At 43.6% G+C, this 22,195-nt stretch overlaps 1 protein-coding gene across 6 annotated transcripts in view; it reads right to left on the reverse strand.

The window, feature by feature from the left end:
- Window positions 1–21,652, reverse strand: part of POMGNT2 (protein O-linked mannose N-acetylglucosaminyltransferase 2 (beta 1,4-)) — a 43,228-nt gene extending 21,576 nt beyond the window's left edge. Inside the window, exons 1-3 of one of the 6 annotated variants that reach the window (XM_030009710.2) lie at window positions 21,391–21,652; window positions 18,967–19,097; window positions 18,352–18,436 (exon numbers count right to left, since the gene is read on the reverse strand). The gene's annotated coding sequence lies outside the window, so the exon portion shown is untranslated. Of the gene's footprint in view, window positions 1–5,299; window positions 5,415–5,946; window positions 6,059–12,310; window positions 12,430–18,351; window positions 18,437–18,966; window positions 19,098–21,390 lie in introns of those variants that run through there. The other 5 variants (XM_030009709.2, XM_030009706.2, XM_030009707.2 and 2 more) reach the window with 5 other exon arrangements.
- Window positions 21,653–22,195: the final 543 nt, after the last annotated feature.

A 22,195-nucleotide genomic window follows, 5' to 3' on the forward strand; every position in this document is an offset into this window, starting at 1 on the left:
TATCTTCTCCTCCTCCCTCCCAGCCCATAGATTGACTGCCTCAGAACAAGCATGTCCCTCATCCAGCTTCTCCTGCCTGATGCAGCAGAGGCAGTGCTTTCTCCGATATAAGACGAAAACAGGGTAGTCCTGAGGCAGAGATCTGGTGAAACTGGGAGGCACAAAGCAGCCCCAGGAATATCACAACTTGTTCTGTGCAGGACACAAGACCCCCAGCCTCAATACAGCCACCATCAGAGCTGAGAAATGTGGGTGTCATTCAGCATCACACATGCTTAGAAACACAGTAATACCATGGAATTTATAGCCTTGGGTTTCTGACTGCCAGTTAAAAGCCAAATACAGAAGAAAAATAAGCTGAAAGAAACAAAGAATAAACCCAAATAACATTCTGCAAAATCGACAAAAGGTTCTTGACAACACTAGACCTTCAAAAATAAGCCTGCCAACATGATGAATAAATACAACTGTTGTATCTACTGAACTAGGGCATCACAGAAGTAAAACAGACATTTTCTCTCTCCTGCTCTGGAGTGCTGCTTTTACACCTCTGCCTTCTTGGTACAGAACAAGCAAAATGGTTCTGGCCCACTTGGAAACATTAAAAAGCACTAGGATTGACAGGACAAGGTGACATCTACCTCCAGTACCCTCCTTTCCAGGCCTGTGCCACCTCTTCCCACCAATTCAAGGTGGACTTTGAACTACAGCATGAGCCTATGCCCATCCTGAGAGGATCGCAAAGGGACACTGGTCGGTCACAGCTGCTTGGGGGAAATAAGAAAAAAAAAGAGCAAATAAAAGAGATCCCCTCCTTGGCAGGCCCACCCAGTGTCCCCAGCCTGTCCAGTCGGGACTAAGGATATCCAGAGTCACCCTTCTCTTTTTAGCTCATCTCACTGCCCTCTGGCCCCTCTGAACGCAAAGGTGCTGTCTTGTGTGGAACAAGTCAGATGTTTTTCCTCTAAATTTTGAAAGATAAGGTGTGGAGTTAGATTTGTAGCTGACTTCACTTGAGAAAACACATCTTGACTTTGTGTTTTCTGTGCTTCGGAAAGCTCCACTGCATGACCTAGCTTCCACTGATGCTAATGGACAGCCTTTCCACTGACTCCACAGAGCTTCAGTTCTGGTTAGGGACTTTATCAGTGGGACCTCTGATAACCCAGAGAGTTCCTTATCTTAGTCAAGCTTTGACTTTAATGGAGAAGAAAGTACAATGTTTACAGACTGGTCTTGTATTTATGAGTAAGCTTCTTATCTACTCCTGGAATGAGGTATATGCATAGATTTCACAGGTAAAATTTATCACATCACATGAAGTTGGGTAGTTTAATCCCACTCCTGAAGAGGGCCCTATTGTCAATCTGCCACACCACAAAGTAACTGAACAAAACTACATCATTAAGGGGAGAAAAAAAACATAATAAATAAATCCAGCAACTCTGAAATAATCACTGTCTATTACTACTGCACCACAAAGAACTGAAAGTGGCAGTCCCAAGCTCTTCTCAAACAGTCAGCACCACCAGCCTACTGCAAGTTGGTGAGGTTTGAACAGGTTGTCTTCACTCAGAACTAAGAGTTTGATAAATATTTAATCTCTCTCATAAAGTTGCAGCCTCCAAAAACAGCGCCACCAAAGAAAAACAATTAACATTTTTAGAACTTCTAAAAAGCAGTACAGCACAAACAAAACTCATGAAGCTAGCAAAGAAGTCTGAATAGATCCCTCTTGGTTTAAGACTGACAAAGAGCAGGTAAATCATTATTTACTGAATCTTTGCCTTGCATGTATATGTTGCAGGGGTGCCTGCATCATTCTGAGTTACAGCATTTATTATTTATAGTCCCAGAAGTACGGTCTACAACAAATTGTTCTTCCTGCAGTGCTTTTGAACCAAAAGTGCATCTCAGCTTGAGAGCACAAAAAAATTTCATACCTGAACTGACAAAAAAGAGTCCTTGTATTGATAAATACACAAGGAGACAAAGGAAGCATTAGGTTTCTGGACATCAAGATCGGGCCTCCACACAAAGATGATGGCATTTTGATTCTGCAGAAGCTAACATTAAAACTGATGTCAAAAGGACCAGGACTTCAGTCAAATATTGAAAATTCCTAAGCAAGAATATACTTTGACAGGGGAAAAGGTATTTTTTGAAGAGTATCTCAATGGCCAAATCCCACTTTGCTCAACTGCTTCAAGCATGACATACTCCCAGGCTTAAGAGATGCAGGATGCAAGTTTTACACAAATATTAGGTTTACAAAGGTGTAAGTATGATAAAACACATTTTACACACACACACACTTAGGTTACATGTCTCTACATCAACCTGACAAATTCATAGCTATTTATTCTTCTCCACAGATAAGTGCATATTTTATACATATAAAATATATACTTGTTATGGAAAAGCACACTATTTCTCAAATGCTAAAATATTCACTCTAACAATCCCCCCATCCCCATTAGGATGGATCCTACCCTAGGATCACTGCAGGGACATAATGGCCTGCTCCTGCAGCTGTATGCAATGTGTGTTCAGACGAATGGTACTGGAGAGTCACCTGCTAGTTCCCAAGGCAGGAGATGGCTTTGGTAGCTGTTCTGACTCAAGTTAGGTGTCACTTGTGCTCTTTCAGGTTCCCATTTTGTCATAAGCAATGACAGGTCAGCAGGGTGACACAGATAAACCAATTCCCTCTCCTACAGCTATGCCAACTGTGTACCTGCAAATGTAATTAGTGCCAATGTGCCTGTAAAGGAAGCAGAGATAATTCATGCTCATAAGAGCAGCTTGGTAAGTAAATGATGTTCACCTAGACTGACATGAGAAACCAAGGGTAAAACATTGCCTGCAAGACCCCCGGGTATTGCTCATGGCCTCACCATGGTGCTTCCCACAGCCCACTACTTGTTAACTATTTTTGCCTACGTGGCAGTAAGATTGTCTGCTCTCTCTCAGACGACACTTAATATTAGGCCTTTATCACCTGAAGAAACACATCTCCCATTTTACAGATGAAAAGATTGAAGCTGTCAAAGGGATCTGGGTAGGACACACCACACCAGCAGCCACAACAATGGTAGCAGCTTTCTGTGAATAACCCACCAACAATCAAACCCTCTTGTGTACCCCAAGGTTGTATTCGCAACCCCATGGGCTCCAGGGCTGAAGGCAGGAGCCAGAGCCTCCAAGATCACAGAAGACAGTTTAAACATGATAAAGGACAGGGAGGATTAAGTTATCAGCTCTGTCACTGTTGCTCTGAAAGAACTGCTGGTGGAGCAGCCATAAGCCTGACATGCTCTGCTCCCAGCACACCTTCCTCCCATCTTCTACCCCCATCCACACTTACCATGCAGAGGGCCATGTGGCCTCCTGCACGCCTGAGAGATCCCCTGCAGCCACAACTTAGCCTGAAGTTGGAGGCCCTGTCAGCATGGACTTATCCTGAGAAGGGTGGAGGAAAAAGAAGAGACCCCCTTTTTCCTGTCTGTTGAGACAAACAGGGTAGTCACAACCAGTAAGTCTCACAGATATCTTAGGAAATTAAGATGCTAATACCACAGCAAGACATGGCTGTTGAAAGGAAAAACATCCTTGAATGTGAAAATCACAGAGGCACCAAGGTATGTAAAAGAAGAGAAATAACAGAAATACAAACTTGCATTTTAGGCTAAACAACAGAACTGTCAGGCACTTTGACAGATCTCTAGGGGTGAACAGCTAACAAGTGTGTGGAAGTATCCAAAGGACAGGGCTTAAGATGTCCAAGCATTCACTGCCTTTATTGGATTATGCACCCATTTGCAAGTGGGCTGCAGTTCCAGAACTGATGAGAACATCTCAGTTCACAAGCAGAATTACAGCAGGACTGTTCCCTGCAGCTGCCTTTGCCCTAAGCTTCCACTTTCTGGTATGTTCAGAGACTTCGTGCTTTCCTAAAAACCCTGAAGCACTGTCCTGGTTTCAGCTGGGATAGAGTTACTTTTCTTCCTAGTAGCTGGTATAGTGTTGTGGTTTGGATTTAGTATGAGAATAATGTGATAGCACACTGATGTTTTTAGTTGTTGCCAAGTAGCGTTTATACTACGTCAAGAATTTTTCAGCTTCTCATGCCCAGCCAGCAAGAAGGCTGGAGTGGCACAAGAAGTTGGGAGGGGATGCAGCCAGGACAGCTGACCCAAACTGGCCAAAGGAGTATTCCATATCATATGACATCATGTTCAGTATATAAACTGGGGGGAGTTGCCCAGGAGGGGCAGATCGCTGCTCATGGACTGGCTGAGCATCAGTCAGCAGGTGGTGAACAATTGCATTGTGCATCACTTGTCTTTCTTGGGTTATATTTCACTCTTTTTATTAACTTCCTTTTCATTACAATTATTACTATTATTATACTTTATTTTTTATTTCAGTTATTAAGCTGTTCTTATCTCAATCCACGATTTTTACTTGTTTCCAATTCTCCTCCCCATCCCACCGAGGGCAGGGGGGGAGGAGTGAGTGAGTGGCTGCGTGGTGCTTAGCTGCTGGCTGGGGTTAAACCATGACAAGAACCAAAACCTACAAACCAAAGTCCTAGTACTTCATGAAAAGAACTCCACAAGGAAGCAACAGCAGCATCTACAATCTTGATCGAAACAGCGGTTTCGATCCAAGCTGGAGCGTGTGCTTCAATTAGCCAGTCTCTGACAAATGCCTGGAGGTACCTAGCACAGCAGCATGACAGGAATGTAGTTCAGAGCCAAGGTGAAGGAGAATCTAAATCAAATCAGGGGAAATAAAAAGGTTTACTGCCATTTTGAGTCCCAAAATTGCAAACAGATTGTTTGACCTCCAATGCCCCCTTCAGCCACACCTGTACACCACAGCCTCGCATTTTAAAGGGTACAGCCAGCATATAACCCAACCCTATTCATATGATAGTAGTGTAATATTAACAACTGATAGGAGCACAGTTACTGGATACTACCCCTCTAGTGCAACCACTTAGACTGATGCTAAGGGAGCACAAAACATCCGTGTTCTGGGTTGGCAGCATATCCCAGGGGTGCTAATATTCACATGAAAATTCAGAACAGAGCGTAAAGTCTCTCAAATCATCTAATATAACTTATACTGGAGCAAAAAAAAAAAAAAAAAAAAAAAGGGTGTTTCCTGACAGCATAAGCCATAGGACTGAAAAATATCTGCTGGCCAATTTAAACACTTCTTTAAAATTGTTTTTCGATTAGTACTTAAATACCCTAGTCTGATTTTCCCTGCGGAAAAGAACAATTCTTACCTTGTCTCTCATCTGATTACAGTATCATCAGAGGGCCCAGCAGAGCAGTAGTAACACATGGCTGTGGGCCAGGCATTTACTGTTTCGAATGTTGCTCTGAGGGCTACCGCTGCTACTGACAGTGGGAAGAGAAGAAAGCAATATGAATCATCTTTCTCAGCTTCAACATGAACCACTGCACGCAATAGGGAAAGTGTGATGAATACACTGAGTTACTTGTACAAAACCATTCCAACTCCTCCAGGTGTCATATGCAACAATTTACAGTTCAATAGCTAGGAAGAACTTCTTCATGCCTTTGGCAGCTTGAAAATTCATGGAAGGACTACTGAATCTAGGCATATTTATCAAGGGCACAGCAGCAAGAAGAAGAGGTTCAAGCCTGATTTGAGGGTGGGGTTTTTTTGTATAAGACTTGCTGTTATATTTATTTGAACAGTAATAAAAAATAAGGTGGTTAATTTTTGCCCCATAAATCCCACCAATAAATCAATGCATCATTTCTCTACAGCCCTCTCATCCCACCTCTGTGGAGGTTACAACACTCCCATAAATAGCTGATAGGACATTTAATACACACAAGAAGGTGAAAGTTTCAGACAAAAAGCAGAAAGCATCTGTTGGGAGAGAAACATCTGCAAACCTACCGACATAGCTGCTATTCACTGGTGGCCCTTAGATGATGGAAGATTCCTTACCCAACCCTAGCACAGCAGCTCATTTCTGTTTCCTTCCTTCCCACTGGCAAGACCTGCTGCCTCTGTGGAGTCAAATGCTGAGTCAAGTATTTGGCAACGAGAATCTCTTCAAATAACTGAAGTGTAACCTGACTGTCACTGAGAGAAGAGCAACATCAGACTGATAAACCAACTGCTGTTTAAAACAACTCCACTTAAAAACATCTGCCCCCATTCATTATATACAGCTCTGGATCCATGTGCAGATAATTGCAAGGACAAGAAAAGAGTGGTCTTTCAGCTACTTTACGCAGTATTTCAAGACATCAAGGGCACTGCAGGCAGCATCCTACATCAAGATGTGCTTCTCTACCTCTAGACTTCTGCTAGCATTGCTGCTGATGCAGCCATTCCCCACTGAGGCCACCTAGCCATTATGAAAACCCTGCAACATTACCCAAGCACAGGGAGGGTTGGAGCAGGTCTGAACCCTCTCACTTGCAAAGAATTCCCAAGATGAGATGTAAAAACATATGTGCTGACACACCCATCATCATCAAAGAGAAAGGTTCTTGTGACCTTGGAGAAAAGACTAAAATATACATATATATCAGCCATAGGCAGCGAGACCCATTCCAAGTCTGGAGGGGTCAGAGATGGAGGACATACATCACCCCAGGCAGAACCTTCCTGCCTTGGCTCATCCAACTCCACCCCCTCCATGGCAGAATGATGTGCTTATCTGTCCTGGAGGCCGATAGAAACAGTCTGCTGAGGTAGCCATCGCTTCTTCCAAGGCAAAGGGAGCCACAAAAACCTCCTCTTGCAACTATGAAGACTCAAATCTGCACCTGTATTAATGCAGCAAGTATCTGAAAGGAGAAAGCACCCAAGTTGGAGGCTGAGGACTGACTAGAAAACAGCCATCTTGCTAAGTGACTTAAGGTTACACAAAATAACCAGCATTTCTTTACCATCAAGGTGATGAAGTATACTAAAATAAAAACTAAAATATACTAAAATAAAAACCCTCTTCTTTAATTTGCTTGAATATATTCAACGCTTAAAGACAAGCATGTACCTAAGAGCCCTGTGTTCCAATGGGACAAAGACATGCACATAAATTCAGCAAGGACTAGAGAACTTTTTGTATAATGACTTGACTTTGTGACCTCTGTGCTAAATATATATATGTAGGTATATAATACATATGTATGACTACTACAAAATTCATATACAAGTTTACAATTAGTATATAGACTATCTATTGCTCTTAAGTTTACACCTGCATTAAAAGATGATTAATCAGTGGCTTTATAAATTTAAATTAATTTCAATAAGCTGCTAGCTTCCCAGCTTTAGTTTTATACCTTTGACACAACTGTAACACAGTCAGAAGCCAAGAAGCTGCAAAGCCATATATGAACGTGCATGAAGCTGTCCCAGATAACCTTACAGGACAAGGGAAGGGAAGAGCAACTCCAATCTTCATTTTCTATTAACGCTCAGGTCTCTGCATGAACATGAGTAATAACCTAAGTAGTAAAGAACAAACAGCCAGAAGCAAGGAGCAGGGGTAAGAACAAATCATTAAAAAGTGATAAGCACCAAAGGCCCTAACTTAGCTAAAGGCAGTAAAAATGCACACGCACAGGAAACCACCTCATGTCTCCTCAACATGAATCTGGTCATATAGTTTTAGTGCTGAGTAAGTGACTACCTCAGCACGACACCAGGGCGTCTATTAGAAAGGACAATATTTCATCTATGTGCTTAGAGGTCTGATAACCTATTTTCCCAGGTGTGTATCTCCCTCCTTCTAAAAGAGGAAATTACACAGCAAATTAATCCTTGTGCACCTTTTTATTTTCCACCTCTTCCCTCCCTCCCTCCACTCCTCCCATCTATTGTGAAAGATAAATGGGAAAATATTGAAATAAAAATTGGAATAAATTCACAACAGCAGGAAAAGCCTGAGTCTGGTTTGGGTCACGCAACTGGGCTTGTGATATAATAAGTCAGTGCAAAAAAAAGAGGTCATGAAACTGGTGTCACACACCTTTCTGAAGTGGGCTTTTTGTCCACACTGTGGCAGCACATCCCGCCCCCCCCATCCTGCCAGCAGGAAACAAAACTTTTCCAGGAAGGGAGAAGGGGAAGGAAACCCTGGAGGCTGCAGGTTGAAATTTGAACTGGCCAATCGAGACGCGCCAGGTACACCGAGGTGACCCTCCTGGCCAGTAGCATTAAATGACCACAGGCCAGATTCGACAGGGGTACAAACGGGGTCCCGCTGGAGGACACGTTGGAATCAGTCCTCCTTGGAGCAGCAGCGGGTCTGCAGTCGGGGACTCCCCCTCGGGCTGGGGCACCGCCCGAGGTAACTCCTTGGGGGAGAGAGCCCTCAGCTTTTAGGGGAGTGATATGCACGTTTTGAGCCGTCACTTTAAATCTTCGAGATTCTTAAGTCGGCCGTGTAGTATTAATTCCCTTTACATCATTGAGCCTGTGGTTTTATAAAATGTTACCGGACTTCTAACTTACTTTTGCTAAAGAATAAATCTGAGCTTTAACACTTGTTGGATTTGGTTAGTCGTGCATCCGTAACACACACGTGTATGGGTGAAAGGCTCATCTGCCCGGGGACCAAACACTGTAAACTAGTCTTCCCAGTGCAAAGGGATTTCAATTCACAAACCAAAAACATCCCACCCAATTTACATTACAAGTGGCCAGCTGGGAGAGGGGAAACCAACAGCAAACTAAGACACAAAGCAATTCACAGCTTACTCATTTCCAGTGCATCAGAGGCTCATCAGTGACTGCCCCATGCAATGGACCATGGTCATCTAGTAACTACATTTGACTGTATGCTTGCCAGAAGCAAATGCAAAACCCCATCACATCCAGGGAATCACTGATGATACAAAGCATTACTCTTCAGAAGAGGGAGCGCAGCCCCTACACCCAAACTAAGTAGGGCTTTTTTTCTGGTACAAAAGAAGAGACAGACCCACATGGTTTCAAAATCCTTCAAGGCATTTGCAATTGCCAGGGTATTTTACACAGACTGTACTTAGATGTTTCATTGGTCACCAGTGATCCAAAACTCACATACAGCTTAAAACTATACATGGGTTTCTGATCTTAAAGAAATCAGGGGCTAAACTCTCAGTTGTGTACCACTCTTCAAACAAAACACATTCACACTAGTACACAACTGAAGGGAACCAAACTGTCAAGAATAAGTGTTACTCAGAGAATAGTATGCAAAAGTGGGCCCTAAAACATAATGGGTGAAATTTTCCAAAAGCAATGGAAAACTCACAGCATGGCTTTGAGAAGAATGTAGCAGAAACAACCCAAACAGGCTGGTTTTGAAGACTGGAAGCTCCGAGAAGGGGGAGCAAAGCTTATTTTTCAGTGCTAGCCAAAAGTCTTCATAAAGGAATCTTTTAAAAACTATATGGTCTACCGATTACTGTATCAGAGAGCATAAATAGGTGAGTAATAAAGATCTGTATGCAAGCCCACTTCATACAAGAGGTACACAGAACACAACTAGGAAACTCATTTCCTTGGCTTCATGCAAGCATGGTCCTAGTATCTACACAGCTCTAAGCTGAAGAAAGAGATGGTTCTCTGAAACAGAAGTAGCCTATGCCAAATTTACACAACAAGGACTTCCAAGCAAGGACCCAAATCCCAGAATTCAGCTCCTCTTTGCTCCTTGAGCAATAAAGCAGCAGGCAGATCAGACTTGAGACATCTTTTCCTGCTAATTACACGATAACAGTTTAAAACAGAGTTTAATCACACCCACTGTCTCTCAAGAGAAAAAATATACATGTAATCAAATTGTTAAGGTAAACCAGTAAAAAGATGGAAAGGAAATTAACACTATATACAAAGAAATCTTTGCAATCAAAAAATGAAACCATTTTTATTGAGAATTACATTTTCTCCATTGAACTTTGGCAAGTAAGCTGGATGGTACAAAAAACAATTTTTCACAAATACAAAAAACCTTTCTGTTATCAAATAAACTCTTATTCCTCTCATTTTTAATCCCCATCTCCATATATGCCATCTCCACACAAGAACCAGGCAATCCTTGTTTAACATCAAAATGGCCCTTGACCCCTTTTTACACATGTGTGGTCTTCAGAACATCTAGCAGCTGATGAAGGGGCATCTGGATGCAACTGTGCAGAGTCCAGCTGTCAGTAATTACTAGATCTCTGTTTCAGTTTTATAAGGCAGAGTCAAAGGCCAGGAGAGAGGAAGACACTTGAATGTGTGTTTTGAAAGGAAAAGGTGAAATATTTTACAATGGAAAAGGGAAATGTCAGTTGGTTCAGTTGTAAGAATTGTGCAGCACAGCCTCTCATAGGTATGGCAAAGCAAGCTTTGGTGCACAAGACAGTCAAATGGCAATGGAAGCTGCAGGCAAGATGGGAAAAGTTAGTGAAACTTTTCAGCCGTCAGTGAAAAAATCTTTAAGGGGAAAATTATTGAGCCTTCGCTTACAAAGCATTTCTAAGGAAAACGTCTAAGTTAAGTCCAAATAGCCAACTATACTTAAACTCAGGTGTGTCTCTTCTCAAATATAAACAAAGCAAACTAAAAGAATATAGAAGACATAGAACTGAAATAAAGGGAAGGAAGAAAAGAAACAAGTAGGAAGGGAATAGAGAACAAAAAGAAGACACGCTTGGACAAAGGATGTACAGCAGAAGAATGTGTAACCTTCAAAGACTGCTCCAGAGAAAAAAAGACCAGACTTGGAGATTATCTTTTTGATCTGTGTTTATCAGTAAAGCACCAAGGAATTTTCAATTATGAGCCTGAGACCTCATTGCACTGTATGAAGTAAATAAAATCACTTAAAACACAGGAGATGGATGTGAGAACTGCAGTGCCAGCTGCAATGCTCTGGGACCAGTTGGAGGTAATTCAGTGAAAACGAACAATGCTATAAAATTAGCACATCAGGAAAACTCAGCCCCTATCTCCCTTTTAGGGCCTGAAGGATGCAAGAGGGATGACATCTAATTCAGCACCAAAAACCCCAAGAAAAACATTTCCATCTGTACACAAAAATGATGTCTCCCCTCCCAGTTAGAATGCAAGCTCAAATCCAGCAGGAAGCGGGTAGACAACTTCACACCACCAGAAGCACACAGACAGCACCCGGAGCGTACACTGCTTCCTCGGAAAGCACACATCCCATTAAATTCAAAGGAGCAAGAAACATGGCATGAAAATGAGCTAAAGTGGAGGAAAGAAAACAGAGCCAAAAAGAGTGCTTCCACTAAAGGACAACCAGAATAAGAACCAGATGAAGAGCAGATCTAGACCACTCTGCCTACTGCACACTGCCATCAGCAGCCAGAAAAAATCCCAATCCTCCTTTAGACACTTTTCCAAGAGGTTTCTTTCTCAGGCTGGTGGAGAGCAAGCTAGTGTACAGAGCTTTGGTTCAAAGCCTTTTACACTGGGCAGGAGGGAAAGGGGTTGAATTGTAAATTATTGAAAATTTCTACATATTTCCCTATTAGCAAGAGAGGAAAAGTTATGCACTCCCTTGTAACATCCTCAGTCTCTTTGAATGCTTCAGCCCTTCTAGGCAGAAGCACCGCACTACCGTACCACCTACGACAGACAAGGTGTTCTGCTCGTGGTTAGCAGACATGGACAGAGTGTGAAAAATGAAGAGGGGAAATGGACAGATGCACTGTAAGGTAGCAAATGCCAAACCATTAGGGTTTCCATCTACATCAGTTCACACTGTAGAGTCAAGGACAGTAATGCAGAAGAGCAACACCTCCACTACTCACAGGTTGCTCTTCCAGGTGACTGGAAAAGGCTCATTTCCTTTTCCTACTTCCAGCCACTAAAACAAATCAATCCTCCTTTCATAGCAAGAGCTTTGCTTACCCCACATAGCATGGTGCCAGGTAGATACATCCAATGGAAGCAATGCTTGTGCTTAGATTCAAGCATGTGCTTAAGTCTTGGCTGGATCAGCACTTCCAACCACACATCCTTATAGGCCAAATATTTGCATTCTTACATGTCTTTAAACTTTCCAGGACATGTAATTTATCATTCTGCCTGTGATAAAGGATGGCAACACCCTGTTCATTTCTCTTGGTCTCAGTACGCTGCAGAAAACAAAAATATAGATTTCTCAACAGCAAGGTGGAGGACACCAATATCCCTTTCCCCCTCTGATAATTTAGCTATAGCATATCATTACCAGGCTTGAATCAGAAAAAGGCAAAAAAGACTCAAAGGGAGATGGAAAAAAAGTGGGGGAAAGGATACTTACTGCAATAGAAAAACAAAAAAATCCATTTGCAGATCATATATGAAAAGAACTTCTATATTAAATGTGATCTCAGAAGAACTGACTAGGATAAATCCATGTGCGGTTCCAGGTGTTTCAGCCTAAATAGGGAAAATACACATTACTCTGAGTTTATGAAGGGCTTAGTTTTATCAGTACTATTTATACACACTTTCTTGGTTCATTTTAGATGTAACGCTTATACTGTACACACACTATAAACACAAAATGCACAGCAGTGCATTTATGTGTCACAGAAACTAGATTTTAAACCAACAGACTTGAGTGCTCACTGATTTTAAAAGACAATAGCTCCCTATTTTTTAACACGTTTCTAAATTATATATGGGCTGTGTATCCTTCCAGACAAATGAACACTGATAAATTATGTTCTGTCTGTAGTCAGGCACTTCAAATAATCTCCTCCCTCCCACCTCCTCGTCACATGAAATAAAGATGAAGCACCGCACAACGTCAGTCACATTGCAGATCCATTCAGCAGCCACCTCTACCTGAAACAACAGAATAGATGGCTCAAGATCTTCGTCAGTCTCCACTATCAGAAGCTGAAATTTTTGCTGCAACCGAGTCAGGCAACCCCTGAGAGGGTGCTGGCTAGTACTTGCCCTACACAGCCAGCATTACGCTAGACTGCATCCAGCTCCTCTCACAAGTTCCTCCCAATGCGATTGCTCTCCTTCCTAACTGACTTTATCTTTTATGCCTGAACAAGTGATTTCAGCTGCATCTATGGACTGCGATACGTTTAACAAACAGCACAGTGTGCTCCATGACCTGGCTGCTCCCCAGCCACATGCCTGGGGGAATGCTGCTTGTAGTATTAAGCCCACTGCATGTGCTTGAGCACACACATCCCATTTCTGACCCGCTTCATTACCCTTTTCCCAGCAAGCTCGCCCAGAGTTAATTTAATGCATTTAAGGACTGAAGACCAGCCTCACCTCCCTGCAGTGCTATCAGACATGTTACAGGCAGAGAATTTGGCCATATTCCATCTGTGGGGGTTCCTCCAAAGTCCACTTCTTCTGACAATAGCTGAGCTGATGCTTGATCAGTATGAGAACAGTGCTCCATCCAACACAACCCACCATCACCATGGAGAGCTGCTGTACCCTCACACTGACCTTTGCATACCCCAGTCCCTTCCCTACAACAGCACAGGAGCTGGATCATTTCCAAGTCTCCTTATTTGATAGTCACAAAGTATGGAACTGCAGAAGATCAGAGTATGAAACAGTGGTTACGTTTTCCTGTATTCAGGCTCTACTGGCCTGGTCAGCTTAACACGTTGCCTCTCTACAGCTACAGAAGGGCACTCGCATTCCCCAGGCCAGGAAGTAGCACTGAGGAGACACAGGAATAAGTAGAGGCAAGTAAATGCTTTCCAGCTTCTTCCTTAGCAAGCTGCAAGAGTCCCATAAGCTTGGGGACTGTCATCTTCAGCTTCAAACCTCCACGGAAGAAAGTTTTTTGCCTTTCCAAGGGTGACTTCCAACTTCATCAACATTTAGGCAGGATGTAATGTGCAGGAGGCCCAGTATAACCACCATGGCTTTGAGATGGAGAAGAGGGGAGAGTCTGTGTTCAGAACCACACCTGGACGTGCCTTTGCAGTGCAATCCCATCTCTGTTTACAAACAGGCTTCCTTCCAACCCATTCATAAGTACCTGTACTACGCTTTCTACCAGTACTATATAAACTAAGAACCTTTAAAGTTCAAACACAAATCACTTCTTTACCAATCTGGCCAATTAAAAAATGAAGAATGATAAGTTGTGAAATTTATCTTGTCACCAGCCTAATTGCTACTTAGGGTTTCAAATTATGGCAGAAAAAAACAAGGAACAAAACTGAACTGTTCATAGCTTGTTTGGATTCTGGTTTATGAAGTACAGCATTATCTTTGTCAGTGTGTGAAGAAATGCAATTGCACTGTGGACCTTTACATCAGAAAACCCTGCTTTAGTTAATTATTTGAGTATTAAACCAGCAAGAAAAGAATTACTATAGTTATTTCAGAGTTGCTTATTGCTTTCATATATGTGATATGTCTGCAAAGGTTAATACTAATTTGCCAAAAATCTTAGTTCATTACAGAATTATTAGGGTATTAGGATTCAGGATTAGGATACTGGGATACTACAATTAATAGGATACCTGGTGGTACCCTAATAAAAACAAAAACGTTTTGAGATCTCCTTTCTAAGGAGAGACTGGGGAAGGATTGAGGAGTAAAGGAGGAAGGAAAGGCTGCAACTTAAATAAGTGTGAGAGTGTCTACAGAGAGTTAAGGACAGAGAAAGATTAAGTGAAGGACTCAGTGTCAAAGAGAAAAAAAAAAAAAAATTGACAAGACTAGCAGTGGACTACAAACCTTCCAAGTTTAAACCAAGTCGATCTAAGGTACTGTAATTAAAGTTCACTCATTTACCTTTCTCTACTAAAAAAGTCAACCATAGGTACCAGAAATTAAATCCCACCAATCAAGAGCAGTCAAGGTTACATTTTTAAAGCTAACTCTGTCCCTCTCTTCTTTCCCCCAAGCTTCCAACTTCCCATCTCAGGGCTGTCAGTAGTTGTCAGCACATCATATGAGAAACTCATCTGAACATACAATATAACTTGACAGGCAATACATCAGAAAACCTAGATGTGACAACAGCAAATTCCACCAGATGGTCCTGGATCATATCCATCCATTAAAAAAAAAAATTTTTGAAAGAAAAAAAACCCCAAAACAACAATGTAGAAAAGCAGAACTTCTGAAGAAGGGAAAAAAAACCTGCTATATGCACTGTTTCATCCTTTGTCCTGTCCATGCTGGAAAAGGAGACACACAATAGCTACCTCTTGTCCTCACCAGCTCGTCCTGTCATTAATATCAATATATGTATTTCATCCTCCTACTCTAAGAAAAGCCTTCTAATAGAGATGCCACTCCATTAAAAGGCAGTATGTGTTAGTAATAATGGTGCTTTCTAATTGAGAAAACTCTCTCAATGACTCTGAAGCCTGGTCCTGCTCCAGCATCAACATGGTCTCCAGGTACACCAATCCCAAGCAGTTAGCCCTGGGAGTAGCTGCAAACTCGGAGCACTTTCAAGACTCCCTGTTTGCCACCCTTCCTATCTCCCTGTTGCTCTTGTAGGCAGCACAGATTCTGTTTGGGTTCAGCCTGCCTACACACCTCATCAGCCTTTGCAATGGCCCTTTTGTGAGAAACCTTGGATTGCCTTGTATGCTGTCATCCACACAATCCTGTGAAGGCAGCCGAGACCTGCAGGTCAAACACTGACTCTCCAGGCCTAACCTCAATGCAGGTAAAACTGTCTTTGATACACGTGAAGCTCAAACCACCTTCCAGCAGGTGGAGAGCACAACCCGCTCCTGATTCTGGCCTCAAGCCCACACAAAACACAGTGCTGAGGCAGGGTCAGGGTCAGGACTCTGTGCTACGCTCTGGGAGGTCAGCACAGACCCATGCCACAAAGCACCAGGTTCAGAGGCAGCTCTGAGGTTAATTCACTGCCAGAAAAACACTGAAGCTGTCACTGTTCTTCAGGTGAGCGTCACCAGCCTGGCCACAGTAGCAGCTCTGCTGGGACAAAAGTGACAGGCCTATGAAATATAAATCAAACCTGTGCAGGCTGTCACTGCTCAAGCGAGACCTTCAGGGACACCATTCCTTGCTCCTGTTCTGCCCCTACCATCAATAGCTGTGTGCAGAAGTACATGTTTTACTCTGAAAAGTAACTGTGTGTAACTGGAAAAAAATACCGTGTATCCTTGTCCTCCCAATTACACATGCTCTGAAGTAAAAGGCATTTAGTCAAATATATTCTAAATTGATAAAGCAAGTAGATATGAATCTGCATGCTCAAAGGGAATGAAGACAGTAAATAACGTGGTGTTATTTTACCAAACCTTTAACAGGACAGGATAGTGCTTCAAAGTTCTTTGGAAATCTGAGAGCTTCTTTGAATACAAAGCTGTGACCGTGGTAGAAAGCAGATCTACTCCCTGCCAGTGCACAAGCTGCACTTCACAGCTTAGGACTGAAGAAATCTCTCTTCAGGCCACTGTCGCAAAATCAGTTTCCACCAAGAAACTAGACTGAGCCTTTAACAAAGCAGTATTTCTGTATATTATAAATACCTATTTTCCTTCCACTATGAACTCCCCTTTGCTATTAAACAAAGTCCACGTATTTCCTGAGTGAGAAACACCTGCGAGGGGGAATACTCCAGTGCACTGGTGGGGAACTGGGCTGCAGTTGTGCTTCACAAACTGCGAGTGGACTGGGTCCCAGAGATTACTAATGAAAAGGGCTTTTTTAGCAATGGCTGATGGCTACTCGCTGACTTCTGAAGCAGCAGTTTATTGTCTCCATCCAATCCATTTTACAATTATCACCTTCAGCGCAGAGAGGAAGCTACTTTTACATCATGGACCTGAGAACAAAAGGCTTACAAAAAAGTAAATTCTCCCTTCCTCCTCAAACTTCAACAAGGAATATCTGATTTTTTTACTCTGCCTTTGTCATTTTAAGATAAAAGAAAAAGTCAGTGACATTTTCTAGTTTTGCTGTTGTGCACCAGTGGGGTTTCAAATACTGCAGAGGAACATAATTACATTTACAGACACTTGACTGGAACTTCCATGTTGCGACAGCACATAATACTCTCTTACAGGTAAGAAAAAAAGCATTTATCTCAAAATGTATGTTCTGATTAAACTTAAAATGGACACCACCTTTTTAGTAGAGTGCCTTTTGGCATCTAAAAGTTTTTCTATAAATACTAGACTATGATTTTTCAAAACATCAACTCTCTACAGAGAGAAAAATAAACAACTTACTATTTAATTGTTCTCAGCAGATATACTGTAAAACAGAAGGCATAAGAATAATGTATTTAATAAAATTGGTAAAATGTCACCTCCTCCCATTTTGATATTTAATTATAGCTCATTAGAAAAGCAAAAATACTGCAAATCAAAGTCCAAGAATCAGCTGTTTATTTATTTATAGCCATTTATATAGCGCCTCTCACCATAGCAACCAGGAACCTTTTTTCCTTCTTGTTCAAAGGAAAAGTTGTAATTTTGAAATGTGATCCTTTGGCGTTACAGTGCAAATAGGTACTTACGTCCTATGCTGCAAATACTTCGGCAGGTGCTTAAAGTACATGAATAGACCTAGTCAAAGGCATGGTGAAAGAGACAGAAACAGAGAAAGGAAAAAGGAAAGGAAAGGAACCAAGAAGCAAGTGAGAATGAGGGAAAGAGTAAAGGGCTTTCCTATGAAAATTCACGGTGCACTGGGTCCTACAATAAGCCATGATCTCCCTGGTGCTTTTTTCCTGTAATAGTGACTGGTTCATGGAGCACAGTTCAATTAATCAAGAGCAATCAACAAGTTCCCAATTTATGCCAAGGACACCGGTCAATATTCTTGAGCAAGGATTTCTAAGAGGACAGTAGCTTACAAATGAGGCAGCAGAGGGCTGCCTCTCTTTTGAGAGCAGAGAAGTCAGGAGCCTCACTATGACTGCTACTCTCTTCTGATCCCCCAGCAATTAGCCATTATCAAATTCCCATAGAATTAATAGACCTTTTTAAAAATGCCATCTGCTCACAAAACATCAAAGAAATGAGTAAATTAGAACATTGCTCCTGCATACATCATTATAGAATGAATTACTAGGTCTGTCATGCAATTGCAGTTTCCCCACGATCCTCCTGGTGTGCACAAGCACACAACGACTTTTCAGACCCTCAGAAAGAGACTGGTTTTATACGATTTCATCTGGTTGCTTCCCACCACCATATAGATTATACACATACATGCACAATGTAGTACTTCAGATCCTTCTAAAAGCTAATGAACTTCTAACTGGGACTGAAAGAAAAAAAGCAGAGATCTTTTGCCTATTGTCACTTTGTTATATAAGAGATCTTATAATCAAGATTTCCTCACGACACAGGTATATAAAGTTATTACCTTCAACTCTGCATTTAGTTTGATCCTATCTTCTTCATAAACCAATACTGTCCAAAGCAATTAAATAAGGAGTGTTCAGTTGTTCCTAAATGAAACACATAAATCTTTACACAAGACTAGTGGTTATTTTGTAGTCTTTTTTTTTTAAGCTGTATTCTAAATAGGGCAGAAGCTGCTTGTATGACAGCAGGAAAAGTGACAAGTTCCTTATCTGGAGAAGCACCAGCTGGCACTGTTATCAGAGCAGACCAGCTCTTTTAAAGTGGACTGATGAAGCCATTTTTAAAAACACCTAATAACATCACAGAGGAGAATCTGATCTCTGCAAAGGTGAGCTGCACAGCTCGATACTCCTGGGAGGCAGCTAATGAAACTGAAGCTTGTCAAGACACAGACTGCGTCCAGTAATTGGCTTTGAAAACTTGCAGTTTAAATTCCACCACGCTGAGTTCAATGCCCCGCTCGCAGCTTTCTCCAAATGCAGGCAGAGCCGAGGGCTGTCTAGCGTGACCAAATGTGAGTGGCCGCCTTTCCACTGTCTGTGTCGCCAGGCCCAGTCTGCATACTTGGAGGGCAAAGAAAGAAACCTACTTTCTTCCAGCACCTCACACCTACCAGTTCACTTCCAGGACAGGGACAGACAGTTGCAGGGGGAAGGAGGCAGAACGGTGTCAGAGCAGGTGGTGTGCTGATGGAGGAGGAGGGAACACATCCTACCACAGAAGGTGAAAGAAAGGGGTCAAGACCTAAAAGGAGAAGGAAAAGGGTCCCATGTCATGCATTTATCCAGCACAGCAGAACCACCAACCAATGCTAACCCCCAGTCACCGCTCTGTGCCGACTGTGCAAAGTCCCTTAGGAACAGCCACTGGCTTCCCCAGGAAGGTTGCCAGCAAAACAGGGGAAGTGTGACCCATTTTCCCTGAAACTCCACTTACCCTTCCCAGACTACTCCTCCCTGAGCTTTACGGGCCCATAGACCCATTTCACTCCTCGATCTGAACCACAAAACTGAATTCTGCCACCATCTTGGATAACAACCAAAGAAATTACTGTCCCATAGTCTGAGAAGGCAAAATTTTGTCTGTACAGCTAAGAACCTCCGATCTGGTTCTAGCTCTTTGGTTTAACGCTTTCCTTTGCGCCACCCTCTTTTTCATGATTCTTCCTGCCTCCCACTACTTCCTAGAAAAATCTGCTCCTTCACAGCCTAAATATGCTCCAGTTGGAAAAGCCATTTTAAATGGAAAGCAGGTTCTTCTGCTGAGAAAAATCATCTATGGCTTTATCTATTTGAATAAAACAATAGTTTTACTAGTGGAGGATCTCTAAGCCTCTATGTTTTAAAACACCTCCTAAAGACCTTGCTGTGTCAGAGCACAGGCCAGATATAAATCTGTTAAAAACTCTGGGGAACGGTAACTGAATGTGGGCTGCTGTCATAGGGAACTGTTTAAACCAACAGCACTTACCGAAGACTTTAAAGCAACAATTTTTAAGAGAAGGGGGTGAGAATAAGGGGAATGAGAATACCCAATTTTCAGATGATTGAAGCAAACCTCAGCAAGTCCACAGTGAGAAGTGACTCAGGAGATTGGAAATTTAACTGGAAAAAGATTTCCATATAGTCGATCCATTTTGTACATTGCTTAATAGAGAATGGGCTCTAGGTAATTAGTCCCAAAACATTAACCAGGTACCTAGAGTGCATGTTCATGGCATGCTTCACAAGTGTTGGAAGCTGAACTCCAGTTTTGATGACAGCTAATTAAAACACAAAAGTGAGACTCCAAGTAAAACTGCCACCTTGCAAGCATAAGCCATTCAAAATGCACTCTTGCAGAAAAGCAGACTGCAAAGCAGGTTTCCTGTATCTAGTTCACACATTTGGTATCTACCACGTTTTTGAAAATGACATTGCAAAATAAACGCCCTGTCTTACCGTTGATGTGTTTAGCATACGTCAGATTTGTTTGGGCGAGAAGGTCCTCCCAGAGAATAAGAGCTCTTCTGGTTCTCAGCTAAGTCAAGGCTTGAGCTAACAAGCCAATCTATCAGTTAAACTGTTTTGAGATAGCTACTAAAAGAAGCCATTACTGTTTTATTACCAAAGTCAACAGATTCTCCTGAATCAGCAGTCACCGTTTAAAAGTCAGCATTTGTCAATAGTTATCCAACTATGGTATTGGTGTGAGAACACCAATATGTTCCCTCGCCTTTACCAGTTGTTCAGATACAGTCATTATTCTCATCACCAGAGAAGAGTGGGCCTCTTCACTTCTTTTTTTTTTTTTCCCCAAAGCAGCGGCCATTATTTTAACAACCCATTTAAACATTGGATTAATCGAGAGGGGGTGGAAGAAAGCAAGGGGACACAAGCAGACCGGTCAGCCTGACCTCAGAGTAGGCATGTGCAACGCACCCACCCAGAGCTGACATACGCAAGAGAAACTTTTCCACCATGCTTAGTCAGCACACAATAATTAAAAGGGGGCAGGATGGGATAAACTCAGCATCCGTATCCACCGGGGCCAAACTCACAAGGACTGCTAAGCTTTCAAAGCTGAAGACAGGTGTCACGGGGGGTTCCCAAGGCACTCTGCCGTCAAGAAAAATTGTCAGGAGAACATAATTACATCTTTGCTAGCCCTGGTAGGCTTTAAACCTGCAGCGTCTTTGACCTCTAGGGAGGTTATTAGAGTTTTAATTGAACCGCGTTTCTGTGGTGCAGGCAGCTGCCTACAAGAGCTAACCCTCCCAGCGTCGCCTGCCCCTGCTACCGGGCCGGACCGCACCGCCTTCGCTCCCCGGCTTCGGAGAAGAACGGTTTCCACATCCCAGGTATCAGCTCCGCTCGGTGCAATCCTGGCGGGTCTCCGTGGGTTAGCCCCCCCCCCCGCCCCGTGCCTCTCCGCTGTGGAGTCGCCACCGACCACGAGAGACATCGCCCCGGTGCCCCCGCCTCCCCTTCACCCGCTTTCCCCTCAGAAAAGAGGCGGCAGCCGCCGGCCCCCGCCAGCCGCCCCCGCCCCACCTCACCTGCCGCCCGCGGCGCCAACGGCAGTAACCGCCCCTTCGGCCCGGCCCGGCCCGGCCCCGCCGCCCCTACCGCCTCCTCACGGCCTCCCCGCCCGCGGCGGGCGGCGCCGCCACCTCCTCGCAGGCGGGCGCTGTCCGCCGAGGGGCCGTGGCGGCGGCGGGGCGGCGCGGAGCGGCACCGCCTCCCCTGCGCTCCCGGCGGCGGCGGCGGAGAGTGGTGGTGATGGGGAGCGGGGCGGGCGTCCCCTCACCCGCCGTGCTCGGGAGAGCGGCGGCCGCTGCGCATGCTCAGTGCCGAGCGCCGCGAAAGGCATTCTGGGGGGTGTAGTTTGCGGGCGCCTGGGTGCCACATCTCCTGAGGGCGGGCTTCCTGTCGGGGTTTGTCGTACAGACCCTCCAGCCGGTCCCAGCCAGCCCTGCTCCCACCTCAGCCCGGTGGTTTCCCCTCACAGCTTTCTCCCCAGGCTGCCCCAGTCCTTGCCTCCCAGTCCAGTCCATTTTCTTAACCCCTCTACTTCTCCCGGTCGCCTGCATTGCTCACCCCCGCTCCTCATCTCTTCCCCAAATCTCCTTTAGCCTGCACTTCACTCTTCTGCTGTCCTCCCACACTGACCTTCCCCTGTCCCTCAGGGTCCCTCCCTGACCCTTGGCTTTCGTCTGCCCAAGAGCCTCCTTGCTTGCTGCCCACGCTCCCTGGCCTCTTGATTTCTTCCACTCAGAATACACGTGCTAGAGCGGAGGGCAACCATCCTTGTTATGAGTACATGGCTTCTAATCTACCAGAAAAACCAGGCAGACGGCATGC

This window comes from Aquila chrysaetos, chromosome 3, assembly GCF_900496995.4.
Source record: "Aquila chrysaetos chrysaetos chromosome 3, bAquChr1.4, whole genome shotgun sequence".
NCBI lineage: Eukaryota > Metazoa > Chordata > Aves > Accipitriformes > Accipitridae > Aquila > Aquila chrysaetos.